Consider the following 15,676-nt stretch of genomic DNA (forward strand, 5'->3'; position numbering starts at 1 on the left):
ACTCCATTCATCTTAATAGTCTCACATATCTGCAAGAACTTAGTTAAAAACTGATAAGGATCTTCAGATGGAAGTCCATAGAACTTGCAGTTTTGTTGCATTAAGGCAACTAGCTGAGGTTTCAGCTCAAAATTGTTTGCTCCAATGGCATGAATGGAGATGCTTCTTCCATCAAATTTGGACGTGGGTTTGGTAAAGTTACCAAGCATCCTTCTTGTATTATCATTATTGGGTTCGGCTGCCATCTCCTTCTCTTGTTCGAAAATTTCTGAAAGGTTACTTCTGGATTGTTGTAGTTTAGCTTCTCTTAGTTTCCTCTTCAAAGTCCTTTCAGGTTCAGGATCAGCTTCAACAAGAGTGCTTTTGTCCTTGTTCCTGCTCATATGAAAGAGAAGAAATCAAGAAAAGAAAGAGGAATCCTCTATGTCACAGTATAGAGATTCCTTTATGTTAGTAGAAAAAGAAAGGGGAGAAGAGTGAAGAAGAGTGGGTTCGGATATTTAGATGAAAAGAGGTGAAGAGAAGTTTTAGTAAATAAATAATTAAATAGAATAAGAGAGAAGAGATAGAAAATTCGAAAATAATTTTAAAAAGGGGTTAGTAATTTTCGAAAATTAGAGATAAGATAAGATTAAAATTAAAATTTAAAACAAAAAAAGAATTTTTTGAAAAAGAGATGAGACATTTTCGAAAATTAGAGAGGGAAAAGTAGTTAGGTGGTTTTGAAAAAGATAAGAAACAAACACAAAGTCAAAGAGTTAGTTAAAAAAGATATTAAAATCAAATTTGAAAAGATAAGAAGATAAGAGGTTAGATAAGATATTTGAAATCAAATTTTTGAAAAAGATAAAATTTTGAAAAAGATATGATAAAAAGATAAGATAAGAAGATGTGATAAAAAAGATATGATTGAGAAAGATTTAATTTTAAAATTAAAATTTAATTACTTCACTAACAAGAAACTACAAGATAAGATTCTAGAATTTAAAAATTTGAACCTTTCTTAACAAGAAAGTAACAAACTTCAAATTTTTGAACCAATCACATTAATTGTTGGTGAAATTTTGAAAATTTGATATAAAGATAAGAAAAAGATTTTGAAAATATTTTGAAAAAGATTTTTTTAAAAATTTCGAAAAAAAAATGGAAAAGATATGATTTTTGAAAAAGATTTTGAAAAGATAAGATGTTTAAAATTTGAAAATTTGACTTGACTTGTAAGAAACAACTAATTTTGAAAATTTTTGACTAAGTCAACTCAAATTTTCGAAATTTTGAGAGAAAAAAGGAAAAGATATTTTTTTGATTTTTGAATTTTTAATTATGAGAGAGAAAAACACAAACATGACCCAAAACATGAAAATTTTGGATCAAAACACTTAATGCATGCAAGAACACTATGAATGTCAAGACGAACACCAAGAACACTTTGAAGATCATGATGAACATCAAGAACATATTTTTGAAAAAATTTTGATGCAAAGAAAACATGCAAGACACCAAACTTAGAAATCTTTAATGCATGGACTCTAACAAACGAAAAATGCATATGAAAAACAACAAACAACACAAAGCAAGAAAACATCAAGATCAAACAAGAAGACTTGTCAAGAACAACTTGAAGATCATGATGAACACTATGAATGCATGGAATTTTCGAAAAATGCAAGTAAAATTTTTAAAACATGCAATTGACACCAAACTTAAAAATTGACTCAAGACTCAAACAAGAAACACAAAATATTTTTATTTTTATGATTTTCTAATTTTTTTGTATTTTTATTAATTTTTTTTTCGAAAATAAAGTTTGGAAAAACGAAAAATAAAAGAAAAATTTTGAAAAAGATTTTTGAAAGATTTTTGAAAAGAAAATTACCTAATCTGAGCAACAAGATGAACCGTCAGTTGTCCATACTTGAACAATCCCCGGCAACGGCGCCAAAAACTTGCTAGACGAAAATGTGATCCTCAAAGTTGGTCTCTTTGTACTTGTATGAAATTTAAATATTGGCTCTATCAAAAATACCCCAAAGAGATCATGGTATGATGAATTGGGATCTTAATAATCCCTGGTAATGGCACGTGTGATCACAACTCCGTTCAACTTAACCAGCAAGTGTACTGGGTCATCCAAGTAATACCTTACGTGAGTAAGGGTCGATCCCACAGAGATTGTTGGTATGAAGCAAGCTATGGTTACCTTATAAATCTCAGTTAGGCAGATTAAATGGTTTATGATAAGTTCGAAAATAAATAGTAAATAGAAAATAAAATAGTAAATAGTTACTCATATAATTCCATGGTGGGAATTTCAGATAGGCATATGGAGATGCTGTGCTCCTCTCGAATCTCTACTTTCTTATTACATTCATCCAATTTCTTCTTACTCCTTTCCATGGCAAGCTGTATGTAGGGCATCACCGTTGTCAATGGCTACATCCCATCCTCTCAGTGAAAATGGTCCTATGCTCTGTCACAGCACGGCTAATCATCTGTCGGTTCTCAATCAGGTTGGAATAGAATCCCTTGATTCTTTTGCGTCTGTCACTAATGCCCAGCCTTTAGGAGTTTGAAGCTCGTCACAGTCATTCAATACCAGAATCCTACTCGGAATACCACAGACAAGGTTAGACTTTTCGGATTCCCGGAATCCTACTCGGAATACCACAGACAAGGATAGACTTTCCGGATTCCCATGAATTCCGCCATCTATCTAGCTTATACCACGAAGATTCTGTTGGGGAATCTAAGAGATATGCGCCCGGCCTAAGGTAGAACGGAAGTGGTTGTCAGTCACGCGCGTTCATAGGTGAGAATGATGATGAGTGTCACGGATCATCACATTCATCAAGTTGAAGTGTAACGTATATCTTGGAATAAGAATAAGGAGAATTGAATAGAAAATAGTAGTAATTGTATTGAAACTTGAGGTACAGCAGAGCTCCACACCCTTAATCTATGGTGTGTAGAAACTCCACCGTTGAAAATACATAAGTGATGAAGGTTCAGGCATGGCCGAATGGCCAGCCCCAAAAATGTGATCAATGGCCCCCTAAGATGAAGAATAAAACAAAACTGAGACCAAAGATGAAACGTGGTCAAAAGACTACTTATACACTAGTAAAAAGTCTTATTTATACTAAACTAGCTACTAGGGTTTACAGAGGTAAGTAATTGATGCATAAATTCACTTCCGGGGCCCACTTGGTGTGTGTTTGGGCTGAGCTTGATCTATCCACGAGCTGAGGCTTCTTTTGGAGTTGAACGCCGAGTTATAGCGTGTTTCTGGCGTTCAACTCCAGGTCATGACGTGTTTCTGGCGTTTGACTCTAGACAGCAACATGTACTTGGCGTTGAGCGCCACTTTACATCATCAATTCCCGAATAAAGTATGGACTATTATATGTTTCTGGAAATCTCTAGATGTCTTCTTTCCAACGCCATTGAGAGCACGCCATTTGGAGTTCTGTAGCTCCAGAAAATCCATTTTGAGTGCAGGGAGATCAGATTCCAACAGCATCAGCAGTCCTTTTGTCAGCCTTTTTCAGAGTTTTGCTCAAGTCCCTCAATTTCAGCCAGAAATTACCTGAAATTATAGAAAAACACACAAACTCATAGTAAAGTCCAGAATGTGAATTTAACATAAAAACTAATGAAAACATCCCTAAAAGTAGCTTGAACTTACTAAAAACTACCTAAAAACAATGCCAAAAAGCGTATAAATTATCCGCTCATCAATGGCATAAACCACTGCAAGCAATTCCTTTTCTATGGTTGTGTAGTTCTTCTGCGCATCATTTAGAACACGGCTGGCATAATAAATGACGTGCAGTAGCTTGTCATGCCTCTGTCCCAACACCGCACCAATGGCATGATCACTGGCATCACACATTAATTCAAATGGTAATGTCCAGTCTGGTGCAGAGATGACTGGTGCTGTGACCAGCTTAGCTTTCAGAGTCTCAAATGCCTACAGACACTCTTTATCAAAGATAAATGGCGTGTCAACAGCTAGCAGATTACTCAGAGGTTTTGCAATTTTTGAAAAATCCTTTATAAACCTTCTGTAGAATCCTGCATGCCCCAGAAAGCTTCTGATTGCCTTAACATTGGCAGGTGGTGGTAATTTTTCAATTACCTCCACCTTAGCATGATCCACCTCTATTCCTTTGTTTGAAATTTTGTGCCCAAGGACAATTTCTTCAGTCACCATAAAGTGACATTTTTCCCAATTTAAAACTAGGTTAGTCTCTTGGCACCTTTTTAGAACAAGTGTTATATGGTCAAGACAGGAGCTGAATGAGTCTCCAAATACTGAGAATTCATCCATAAAGACTTCCAGAAATTTTTCCACTATATCAGAGAAAATAGAGAGCATGCACCTTTGAAAGGTTGCAGGTGCATTACACAGACTAAATGGCATCCTTCTATATGTAAATACTCCAGATGGACATGTGAATGCTGTTTTCTCTTGATCTTGGGGATTTACTTCAATTTGGTTATAACCGGAATATCCATCCAGAAAGCAGTAGTAATCATGACCTGCTAGTCTTTCTAGCATCTGGTCTATGAATGGTAAAGGAAAATGATCCTTTCTGGTAGCTGTATTGAGCCTTCTGTAATCAATAGACATACGCCACCCTGTAACTGTTCTTGTAGGAACTAGTTCATTCTTTTCATTATGAACCACTATCATGCCACCCTTCTTAGGGACGACTTGGACAAGGCTTACACAGAAGCTATCAGAAATAGGATAAATAATCTCAGCCTCTATTAATTTAGTGACCTCCTCTACACTACCTTTTTCATGGCTGGATTCAGCCGCCTCTGTGGTTGAACCACTGGCTTAGTGTCATCCTCCAATAGGATCTTGTGCATGCATCTGGCTGGGCTAATGCCCTTTAGATCACTGATGGACCACCCAAGAGCTGTCTTGTGTGTCATCAGCACCTGAATTAGTACTTCTTCTTCCTGTGGCTCTACGGTAGAGCTTATGATTACAGGAAAAGTGTCACCTTTTCCCAGAAATACATATTTCAGGGATGGTGGTAATGGTTTGAGCTCAGGTTTAGGAGGTTTCTCCTCATCCTGATGGTTCCTCTAGAACAGGCTGAACATCTTTAAAGATATCCTCTAGCTCTTATTCGAGACTCTCAGTCATATTGACCTCTTCCGCTAGAGAGTCAATAATATCAATGCTCATGCAGTCATTTGGGGTGTCTGGATGCTGCATAGCTTTGACAACATTTAACTTAAACTCGTCCTCATTGACTCTCAGGGTTAATTCCCCTTTTTGGACGTCAATGAGCGTTCGTCCAGTTGCTTGGAAAGGTCTTCCTAGAATGAGAGTTGCACTCTTGTGCTCTTCCATTTCCAGCACCACAAAGTCAGTGGGAAAGGCAAATGGCCCAACCTTGACAATCATGTCTTCAATCACGCCTTATGGGTATTTAATGGAGCCATTAGCAAGTTGGAGACATATCCGGGTTGGTTTGACTTCTTCAGTCAAACGAAGCTTTTTGATAGTGGATGCAGGTATTAGGTTGATACTTACTCCAAGATAACATAGAGCTTTCTTGGTACAAGTACCCTCTAATGTGCATGGTATCATGAAGCTTCCGGGATCTTTAAGCTTTTCTGGTAAGATTTTTAGAATGACTGCACTACATTCTTTAGTGAGGAAAACTTTTTCAGTTTCTCTTCAGTCCTTCTTATGACTCAAGATCTCTTTCATGAACTTAGCATAAGAGGGTATTTGCTCAAGTGCCTCTGCAAACGGAATCTTTATTTCAAGAGTCCTGAGATAGTCTGCAAAGCGGGCAAATTGCTTATCCTGCTCTGCTTGGCGGAGTTTCTGAGGATAAGGCATCTTGGCTTTGTATTCCTCAACCTTAGTTGCTGCAGGTATATTTCCTACAGAGGTGGTTGGGAAAGGCTTCTTAGAGGGGTTGCTATCAGCACTTGTATGTGTCTGATCCCTCACTGGCATTTGATCGCTAGGATCAGAAGCTGAATTGGCGTTTAACACCCAATTCCTACCTATTTCTGGCATTTGAACGCCAGAACTGAGCTTCCATTGGGCGTTTAACGCCAGCTTTTCACCTTTTTCTGGCGTTTGAACGCCAGAATTGTTCCTCTCTGGGCTTTTACTATCTTCAGAGGGATTTTGGGTAGCAGTTTGTTCATTTCTTGGCTTCCTACTACCTTGAAGTGAGGTATTTAATGTTTTTCCACTTCTTAATTGAACTGCTTGACACTCTTCTGTTATTTGTTTTGATAACTACTGTTCTGTTTGCTTCAGTTGTACTTCCATATTCATATTAGCCATTCTTGTGTCTTGTAGTATCTCCTTGAATTCAGCTAGATATTTTGTTAGAAAATCTAATTGCTGATTGAATTCAGTAACTTGTTCTGCAGGATTGAGTTCAACAGTTACTGTTTTAGCCTCTTCTTTCATGGAAGGTTCACTACTTAGGTACATATGCTGATTTCTGGCAACTGTATCAATGAGCTCTTGACCTTCTTCTATTGTCTTTCTCATGTGTATAGATCCACCAGCTGAGTGGTCCAAAGACATCTGAGCTTTCTCTATAAGCCTATAATAGAAGATGTCTAACTGCACCCACTCTGAAAACATTTTAGAGGGGCATTTTCTTAGCATCTCTCTGTATCTCTCCCAGGCATCATAAATAGATTCCTTAGCTGTGTCATCCATTTTGGAGGGAAGTATTGATTCAAGAATTTTTCTGACAGCTGTTTCCATGTCCTTATGCTAGCCTTAGGTTGGTTATTTGACCACCTCTTAGCTTGGTCTTTTACAGTAAATGGAAACAGTAATAATCTGTAGACATCCTGATCTACTTCCTTATCATGTACTGTGTTAGTAATTTGTAAAAACTGTGCCAAAAACTCTGTAGGTTCTTCCTGTGGAAGACCGAAATACTGGCAACTTTGCTGCACCATGATAATGAGCTGAGGATTCAACTCAAAACTACTAATTTCGATGGAGGGTATACAGATACTAGTCCCATATGAAGCAGTAGTGGGGTTAGCATATGACCCCAGAGTCATTCTGGACTGTTCATTTCCACTTAGGTCCATGATGGAGAAAGGGAGATGTTGTGAATTTGAGATTCAAATAGTATTAAAATAATTTTTTTTTATTTTTTTCGAAAATAAATAAATTAAAATAGAATAAATAAAAATGGGTGAAGATTTTCGAAAAATTGAAGAGAGAGAAAAAGTGGTTAGGAAGTTTTGAAAAAGATATTATTTTTTAAAAACTTGACAACTAAGATATGATAAGATAAAATTTTGAAATTGAAATTTGAATTTTTATGAAAAATTTCAAAATATTTGCTTAAAAATAGTTAGAAAAGATATTTTTATTTTTGAATTTTATGATGAAAGAGAAAAACACATAAAAGACACAAGACTTAAAATTTTTAGATCTAATGCTCCTTGTTCTCGAAAATTTTGGAGGGAAATCACCAAGGAACACCAAACTTAAAATTTTTAAGATCAAAACACAAAGAAGACTCAAGAACACTTTGAAGGCTCACAAGAACAACAAGAACATGAAGACAGAACACCAAACTTAAAATTTTTAGAAAACCAAAATAAAATTTTCGAAAACTAAAGGAAAATTAACAAGAGAACACCAAACTTAAAATTTGGCACAAGATTTAATCAAAGAAAAATTATTTTTGAAAAAGTTTTAAAAGGAAGATGCCCAATTACCAAGAACATAAGCACTCACTCTAGCCAACTGAGCTATAAATTTAACGTGTTTTTAAAAATGTATTTTTAATATATATAAATTTTTTGAAAATTGATATTTTGAAAAAGCACAAGAAAAACAAGAAAAGACACTGAAAAAAAAAACTAAAGATCAAACAAGGAAAATTGACAAGAACAACTTCAAGATCAATGAAGAACAAAGAACATGCAATTCAAAAATTGAAAGACAAAGAAAAGCATGCAATTGACACCAAACTTAAAACATGACACTAAACTCACATAAAAACTAAAAATTAATAAAGAAAAATAATATTTTTGAAAAGTTTTTTGAAAAGAAAATAAAAGACTCTGACCCAAAAGACAAAATTTTCCTAATCTAAGCAACAAGATTCACCGTCGGTTGTCCAAACTCGAACAATCCCTGGAAACGGCACCAAAAACTTGGTGCACGAAATTGTAAATCACACTTTTCACAATTCGTACCACTACCCAGCAAGTGCACTGGGTCGTCTAAGTAATACCTTACGTGAGTAAGGGTTGATCCCACGGAGATTGTTGGTTTGAAGCAAGCTATGGTTATCTTGTAACTCTTAGTCAGGATATCAATTATAATTATCAGTTGACTTGCAAATGAACAAGAGAGCATGAATTAAATAATACTTGTTATGCAGTAATGGATAATATGTTGGAGTTTTTGGAGATGCTTTGTCTTCTGAATCTCTGCTTTCTCCCTGTCTTCTTCTTCACGCACGCAACGTTCCTCTTATGGCAAGCTGTGTGTTGGTGGATCACCGTTGTCAATGGCTACCATCCGTCCTCTCAGTGAAAATGGTCCAGGTGCACTGTTACCGCACGGCTAATCAACTATCGGTTCTCGATCATGCTGGAATAGGATCCATTGATCCTTTTGCGTCTGTCACTACACCCAACACTCGTGAGTTTAAAGCTCGTCACAGTCATTCAATCTCTGAATCCTACTCGGAATACCACAAACAAGGTTTAGACTTTCCGGATTCTCAAGAATGCTGCCAATGGATTATAGCTTATACCACGAAGACTCTGATTAAGGAATCCCAGAGATACTCATTCAATCTAATGTAGAACGGAGGTGGTTGTCAGGCACACGTTCATAGGTTGAGAATGGTGATGAGTGTCACGGATCATCACATTCATCACATTGAAGTGCGAATGAATATCTTAAATAGAAACAAGCGTGTTTGAATGGAAAACAGAAGTAATTGCATTAATTCATCAAGACACAGTAGAGCTCCTCACCTCCAACAATGGAGTTTAGAGACTCGTGCCGTCAAAGAGTACAAAGTTCAGATCTAAAATGTCATGAGGTACAAAATAAGTCTCTAAAAGTTGTTTAAATACTAAACTAGTAGCCTAGGTTTACAGAAAATGAGTAAACTGAGATAGATAGTGCAGAAATCCACTTCTGGGGCCCACTTGGTGTGTGCTGGGGCTAAGACTTGAGCTTTTCATGTGCCTGGGCTGTTTCTGAAGTTAAACGCCAGGTTGTAACCTGTTTTGGGCGTTTAACTCCAACTTGTAACCTATTTCTGGCGTTTAACGCCAGAATGGAACATGGAACTGGCGTTAAACGCCAGTTTACGTCAATTATCTTCAAGCAAAGTATGGATTATTATATATTTCTGGGAAGCCCTGAATGTCTACTTTCCAACGAAATTGAGAGCGCGCCAATTGGATATATGTAGCTCCAGAAAATCCATTTCGAGTGCAGAGAGGTCAGAATCCAACAACATTAGCAGTCCTTTTTCAGCCTGAATAAGATTTTTGCTCAGATCCCTCAATTTCAGCCAGAAAATATCTAAAATCATAGAAAAACACATAAACTCATAGTAAAGTCCAGATATATGAATTTTGCATGAAAACTAATAAAAACATACTAAAAAGTAGCTAGAACCTACTAAAAACTACCTAAAAATAATGCCAAAAAGCGTATAAATTATCCGCTCATCATAGGTCCTTAGGGGTGTTTCAACACCTAGCACCTTGAACCAACTGGTTCGGGAGTGTTGGCTGAAAGCTTATCTTAAAGAGTTGTCCCCTCACAAAGCACTTAGCCTAAGAAAGCAATAATCCTTGAAAAAAAAGGGAAGGATCAAGGAATAAGGATCTCATAGGATGCAATCAAGTGAGTATTCAAGGGCATGATAAGGACCTCGAAACCAGCAAAGGCATGAACATGAGTTGCTATGCATGAAACTCCATGAACCAAGGACCTAACGTCTATAATAAGGACTTGTTTCTCTTATTCTTTCATTCATCATCCTTGTGTTTCAGTACTTGCTTAGGGACAAACAAGCTTTAAGTTTGGTGTTGTGATGCCAGAGCATTTTGGCGAGTTTTACTAGCCTTTTCTTTACATTTTTTTAGATAGTTTCATGCATTTTCTTAGGTAATAAGCAAGTTTTGGATGAATATACACTTACATCTTGATTCAAGCAAACATTGTGAACTTTACATGATTTCATGAGAATAATGCATGAATTGAAGGCCAATTTATATAACGCAATATCTCATGACCTGGAACAAAGCTTTTATGCACCTTGTTCGTTTGATTTCAAGACAAAGGAAGCATAGAAGAACCATGTTAGCAGCCACGTTAGTATCACTAACATGACCACTAACGTGGAAAAGGAGCAAGCTTGAAACGTTAGTGGTATAGTTATCACCATTAACGCCCTCGAAAGCCATCACAGCCCACGTTAGTTGCCACGTTAGTTACATTAATGTGGAAACTAACGTGGAAAGAGAAGTTAACACCACTAACGTTGCAAAGGCCAAAAACATCCACGTTCAAATACACATTAATGCCATGTACGTGAGCTCTAATGTGAAGCAATAGAGGATCACCAACGTTAGTGACACTAACTTTGTCATTAACGTTGGATCAGGACAAGTTCACCTACGTTAGTGGCCACGTTAATGCTACTAACATAGGAGTTAACGTGGAGCAAGGAATGAGGAGCTAACGTTAGTGACACTAACTTTGTCACTAACGTTGGAGATGGCAACATACCCACGTTAGTGGTCATGTTAATGTAATTAATGTGAGGACTAACGTGGAAGAGGAGGAGTTTTGTAGCGTTAGTGACAAAGTTAGTGTCACTAACGCCCTCGCGTCTTGGCATGCCTATGTTAAGGGCCATGTTAGTTACACTAATGTGGACCATTAACGTGGGAGAAAGGTTCAAGGAGCAGCGTTATTGGCAAAGTTAACGCCAATAATGCTAGCAAATGATGGAAAGGCTACGTTAGTGGTCACGTTAGTGCCACTAACGTTGGAGTTAACGTGGCTCAAATAGGTTGGGACGTTAGTGACCAAGTTAGTGTCACTAACGTCTTCGAACCAGAATTCACACTTAACGTTAACACGACTAACGTCCAGACTAACTGCATACCATGCCTGACTCACTCTCTTTCTGTAAGTAAATCTGAGCCGACTGAGGACTGTAACTGCTTCAACTAAAGATCAAAGGCCCATATCCAAGACCTGGAGAGCTAACTAGAAGATTAGAAGAGTAGTTTATATAGGAGTAGTTTTGAACTAGAAAAGGGAGGCATTATTGGGAGCTACACTCTGTATATTTACTTTTTTGTAATTTCTAGTTACTTTAGAATGCACTTTTCTCTTACCCATTCCATTCCCAGAGCTATGAACAATTAAACCCCTTTCATTGGGTTAGGGAGCTCTGTTGTAATTTGATGGATCAATTATAGTTTTCATTCTTCTTCCTCTTTCTCTTCTCTTGATTTTGCTAGAAAGCTTTCGGTCTTCAACCAATTGGTTAGTTATCTTGGAAAAGAAACTCTCCATAATTGGATCTCCTCTGAGCCTTGGAAGAGGAATGAGGAGATCATGCTAGAATTGCTTTCTCACATTGGATTAGGTTAGGGGTTGGATGGATATCGTGACATGTAATCCTACCAATACTTTGATCTATGAAGGTGTGTGGTATAATCAGTGACCAAACCTCATCTCTTCTCATGAGCAATTAAATCAAGGAATTGGAAAATTGTTCAAGCTTATGGAGATTGGATTGCCAAGGAATTGGGATCCAATCACGTAAGATTGCCAAAGAGATCAATGAATTTATTAATTGAGAAAGAGATGAAGATGAACTTGATCCAGAGAATACAACATCTCCTAAGCCCAATGAATTCCCGATCTCTGATCTTACCCATTCTCTTTACTTTCTGTTATTTACTTTCATGCTTATCTCCCCAATTGTTCAAGGAATTAGAAAATTGTTCAAGCTTAGAGAGATTGGATTGCCAAGGAATTGGGATCCAATCACGTAAGATTGCCAAAGAGATCAATGAATTCATTGATTGAGAAAGAGATGAAGATGAACTTGATCCGGAGAATGCAACATCTCCTAAGCCCAATGAATTCCCCATCTCTGATCTTACCCATTTTCTTTACTTTCTGTTATTTACTTTCATGCTCATCTCCCCAATTCCCCATTTAAGATTCTGCAATTTTACATTTCATGTCATTTAACTTTCCCGCATTTAAGTTTCTGCAATTCTCACTCAATTTGGCTTAACTTGACTAGAATACTCCTCTAATTAAAGTTGCTCGACCAATCACTCCTTGTGGGATTCGACCTCGCTCTATTGTGAGTTTCTACTTGATGACAATTCAGTATACTTGCCGAAGAAAAATTTGTTGAGAGACAAATTTTCGTGCATCAAGATATTTTTTGGTTACTACCAGCTGCAGCTTGCATTCCAGTCAAATGTTGGGAGATCATATTGACTTGTTGGTTGAAAATCTTGTTCTGAGCAAATATGGCATTCAGAGTATCAACTTCAAGAACTCCTTTCTTTTGAGAGATCTCATGGTTTACAGGATTTCTTTAAGAAGTGTACATGAACTGGTTGTTGGCAACCATCTCAATGAGTTCTCTTGCTTCTACAGGCGTTTTCTTCAAGTGGAGTGATCCACCTGTAGAGCTGTCCAATGAAATTTTGGACATTTTAGATAGACCATCATAGAACACGCCTATGATAGACCATTCTGAGAGCATGTCAAGAGGACATCTCCTGATCAGTTGCTTGTATCTTTCCCAAGCTTCATAGAGGGATTCACCTTCTCTTTGTCTGAAGGTTTGAATTTCCACTCTGATTTTGCTCATTCTTTGAGGGGGAAAGAAATTAGCTAGAAAAGCATTAACCAGCTTTTCCCAATAGTCTAAGCTCTCTTTTGGTTGGGAATCCTACTATATCTTAGCTCTGTCTCTTACAGCAAAGGGAAAGAGCATAAGCTTGTAGACTTCAAGATTTACTCTATTGGTCTTTACAGTATCACAGATCTGCAAGAATTCAGCTAAGAACTGATGTGGATCTTCCATTGGAAGTCCATGGAATTTGCAGTTCTGTTGCAGAAGCGAGACTAGCTGAGGCTTAAGCTCAAAATTATTAGCTCCAATGGCAAGTATAGAGATACTTCTGCCATAAAAGTCAAAGGCAGGCATGGTGAAGTCATCAAGAACCTTTCTGGCATCTCCTTCAGGTTCGGCCATGTCTCTTCTTTCTTGTTCAAAGTTTTTTGAAAGGTTTCTTTTGGAGTGTTGTGCTCTAGCTTATTGTAAGCTTTTCTTCAGAGTCCTTTCAGGTTCAGGATCAAGATTAAAGAGGGGTTCTTTACCCCTATTCCTGGTCATAAACAAGAAAAGAAAAAAAGAAAGAAAGGAAGCTTCTATGTATGATTTGGTTATAGAAAGCTCTCAATGAGATGTGAAGAAAGAAGAAGAAGATACAAAAGTGAAGATGAAGGACGAGAGAGAAGAAGAGTTCAACTAAATAGGCATAGAGAAGAGAAGAATTTAAAATAGAAAAGATAAATAATAATTAAAATACTTTTGTTTTTATTTTATTTATTTATTATTTTCGAAAATTAAGAGACAAGAGTTAGTTAGGAAGTTTTGAAAAAGAGGAGAGAGAATATGGGTAATTAATTAAGAAAAGATTTGAAAATAAAATAAGATAAGAGATAAGATAAGAAAAGATTTGAATATTGAAATTTGAAATTAGAAAAAGATAAGATAAGATAAGATGAAAAATTAAAAAGATTTGAAAAAGATTTGAAAAATATAAGATTTGAAATTTGATTTTGAAGAAGATTTAATTTTAAAATTTGAAATTTGAATTCTTAAGTTTTAAATTTTAAAAAGATAAGATAAGATTTTTGAAAAAGATAAGATTTTTAATTTTGAAAAGATTTGATTTTTGAATTTTAAAAACTAAGATAAGATAATATAAAAGTTTTGAAATTAAAATCTGAATTTTTGTTTAAAATTTTTGAAACTTTAATGAAAATAAAGGTAGAAAATATTTTTTTTATTTTTGAATTTAATGAGGAGAGAGAAAAATAAGTAAAAGACACAAAACTTAAAAATTTTAGATCTAGGACCCTAAGTTTTCGAAAATTTGAAGGAAAAATACAAAGGGAAACCAAACTTAAAAATTTTAAGATCAAAACAAAAAGAAAACACAAGAACACCTTGAAGATTGACAAGAACACCAAGAACAAGACTCAAGAAACCCAAAGAACATAAGAACGTATAAAGGACACCAAACTTAAAATTTTTAGAAAACTAAGAAGAAAATTTATGTTTGGTTTTCAAAAAATTTTAAAAGAAAAACACAAGAGGACAATAAACTTAAAGATTTGACACAAGATTTAACCGAAGAAACAATTTAAAAAAAATGTTTTGGAGAGAAAGACTAAAAATTTTGAAAATTTAACCAAGAACAAAAACAAAATACTCAAATAAAAACAAAGATTAATAAAGAAAGCTAAGGATTCTTGAAAATAAAAATTTTTGAATAAGGTTTTTGAAAAAGTTTTAAATTTTTTTGAAAAGAAAACATAAAACAGGTAAGACTCAAACCAAAAACAAAGCTTAAACAAAGAAAAGAAAAATATTTTTGAAAATATTTTTGATTTTTTTTGAAAAAATAAAGAAGAAAATAAAAATAAAAGACTCAAATGAAAAAATTTCCTGATCTAGGGAACAATATAATCCGTCAGTTGATCAAACTCGAACAATTCCCGGCAACGGCGCCAAAAACTTGGTGCACGAATCCCCACACTCTGTACAGCTGTACCAGCAAGTGCATTGGGTCGTCCAAGTAATACCTGAGCGAGTCAAAGTCGATCCCTTATGGTTTGAAATCTATGGTTATCTTGCAAGTCTTAGTCAGGCGAATCAGAAGGTTGTTGAATTGAGACAAGGGTAATTAGTAATAGGAATATGGTTAAGGATTGGAGTTGCTTTGTCTTTCTGAATTAACTCTGGTATTACTGTCTTCTTTGCTTGTGAATGATCTCTTCTATGGCAGGCTGTATGTGATTAATGCCATGGACTGTGGTCATCAATCTCCTCTGCCTCAGATCAAACGCCATTGGCCGTGGTCATCCAATCTGATAGAGGGTGAAGCTCTAGCAGTTCATTCTCCTGGCGATCCTACTCAAAATGCCACAAACAAGGTCGAATCTTCTGGATCATAGAATGCTGATTCTTTGGGTTCTAGCCTCTACCACAAAGACCCTAATCTCCTCTTAAATCAGCTGAACTGGTGTCTCGAGAAGTCCCCAACAAAGTCATGGATTAGCCGTCTGAGAGATGTATAATCAAGCTGGCGGTTCACGCTTTCCAGTCACGTATTCACACGAACCCAAGTAGACACGGGTGGTTATCAGGCACGTAGTCCTAGTATGACTAACAGAGTTGATTGTCACTAATCATCCTATTCACCATGTTGAAGAACGAGTATACATCTTAGAAATAAATCAAACACGGATCGAAGAAGAAACAGTAATACTTTTATTAGTTCATAGGACTCAGCAAGGCTCCTCCCATCAACCTAGGAAGTTTAAAAACTCATACTGATAGGA

General features: G+C 36.2%; 1 non-coding gene across 1 annotated transcript; it reads left to right on the plus strand.

Annotated features, from left to right (window-relative positions):
• Positions 1-12,796: 12,796 nt before the first annotated feature.
• LOC112699730 (small nucleolar RNA R71) lies at positions 12,797-12,905 on the plus strand. Its single transcript, XR_003152671.1, has one exon. It is a non-coding gene; the product is annotated as a small nucleolar RNA R71 (small nucleolar RNA).
• Positions 12,906-15,676: the final 2,771 nt, after the last annotated feature.

The sequence above is a fragment of the Arachis hypogaea genome, chromosome 6, assembly GCF_003086295.3.
Source record: "Arachis hypogaea cultivar Tifrunner chromosome 6, arahy.Tifrunner.gnm2.J5K5, whole genome shotgun sequence".
NCBI classification, from domain to species: Eukaryota; Viridiplantae; Streptophyta; class Magnoliopsida; order Fabales; family Fabaceae; genus Arachis; species Arachis hypogaea.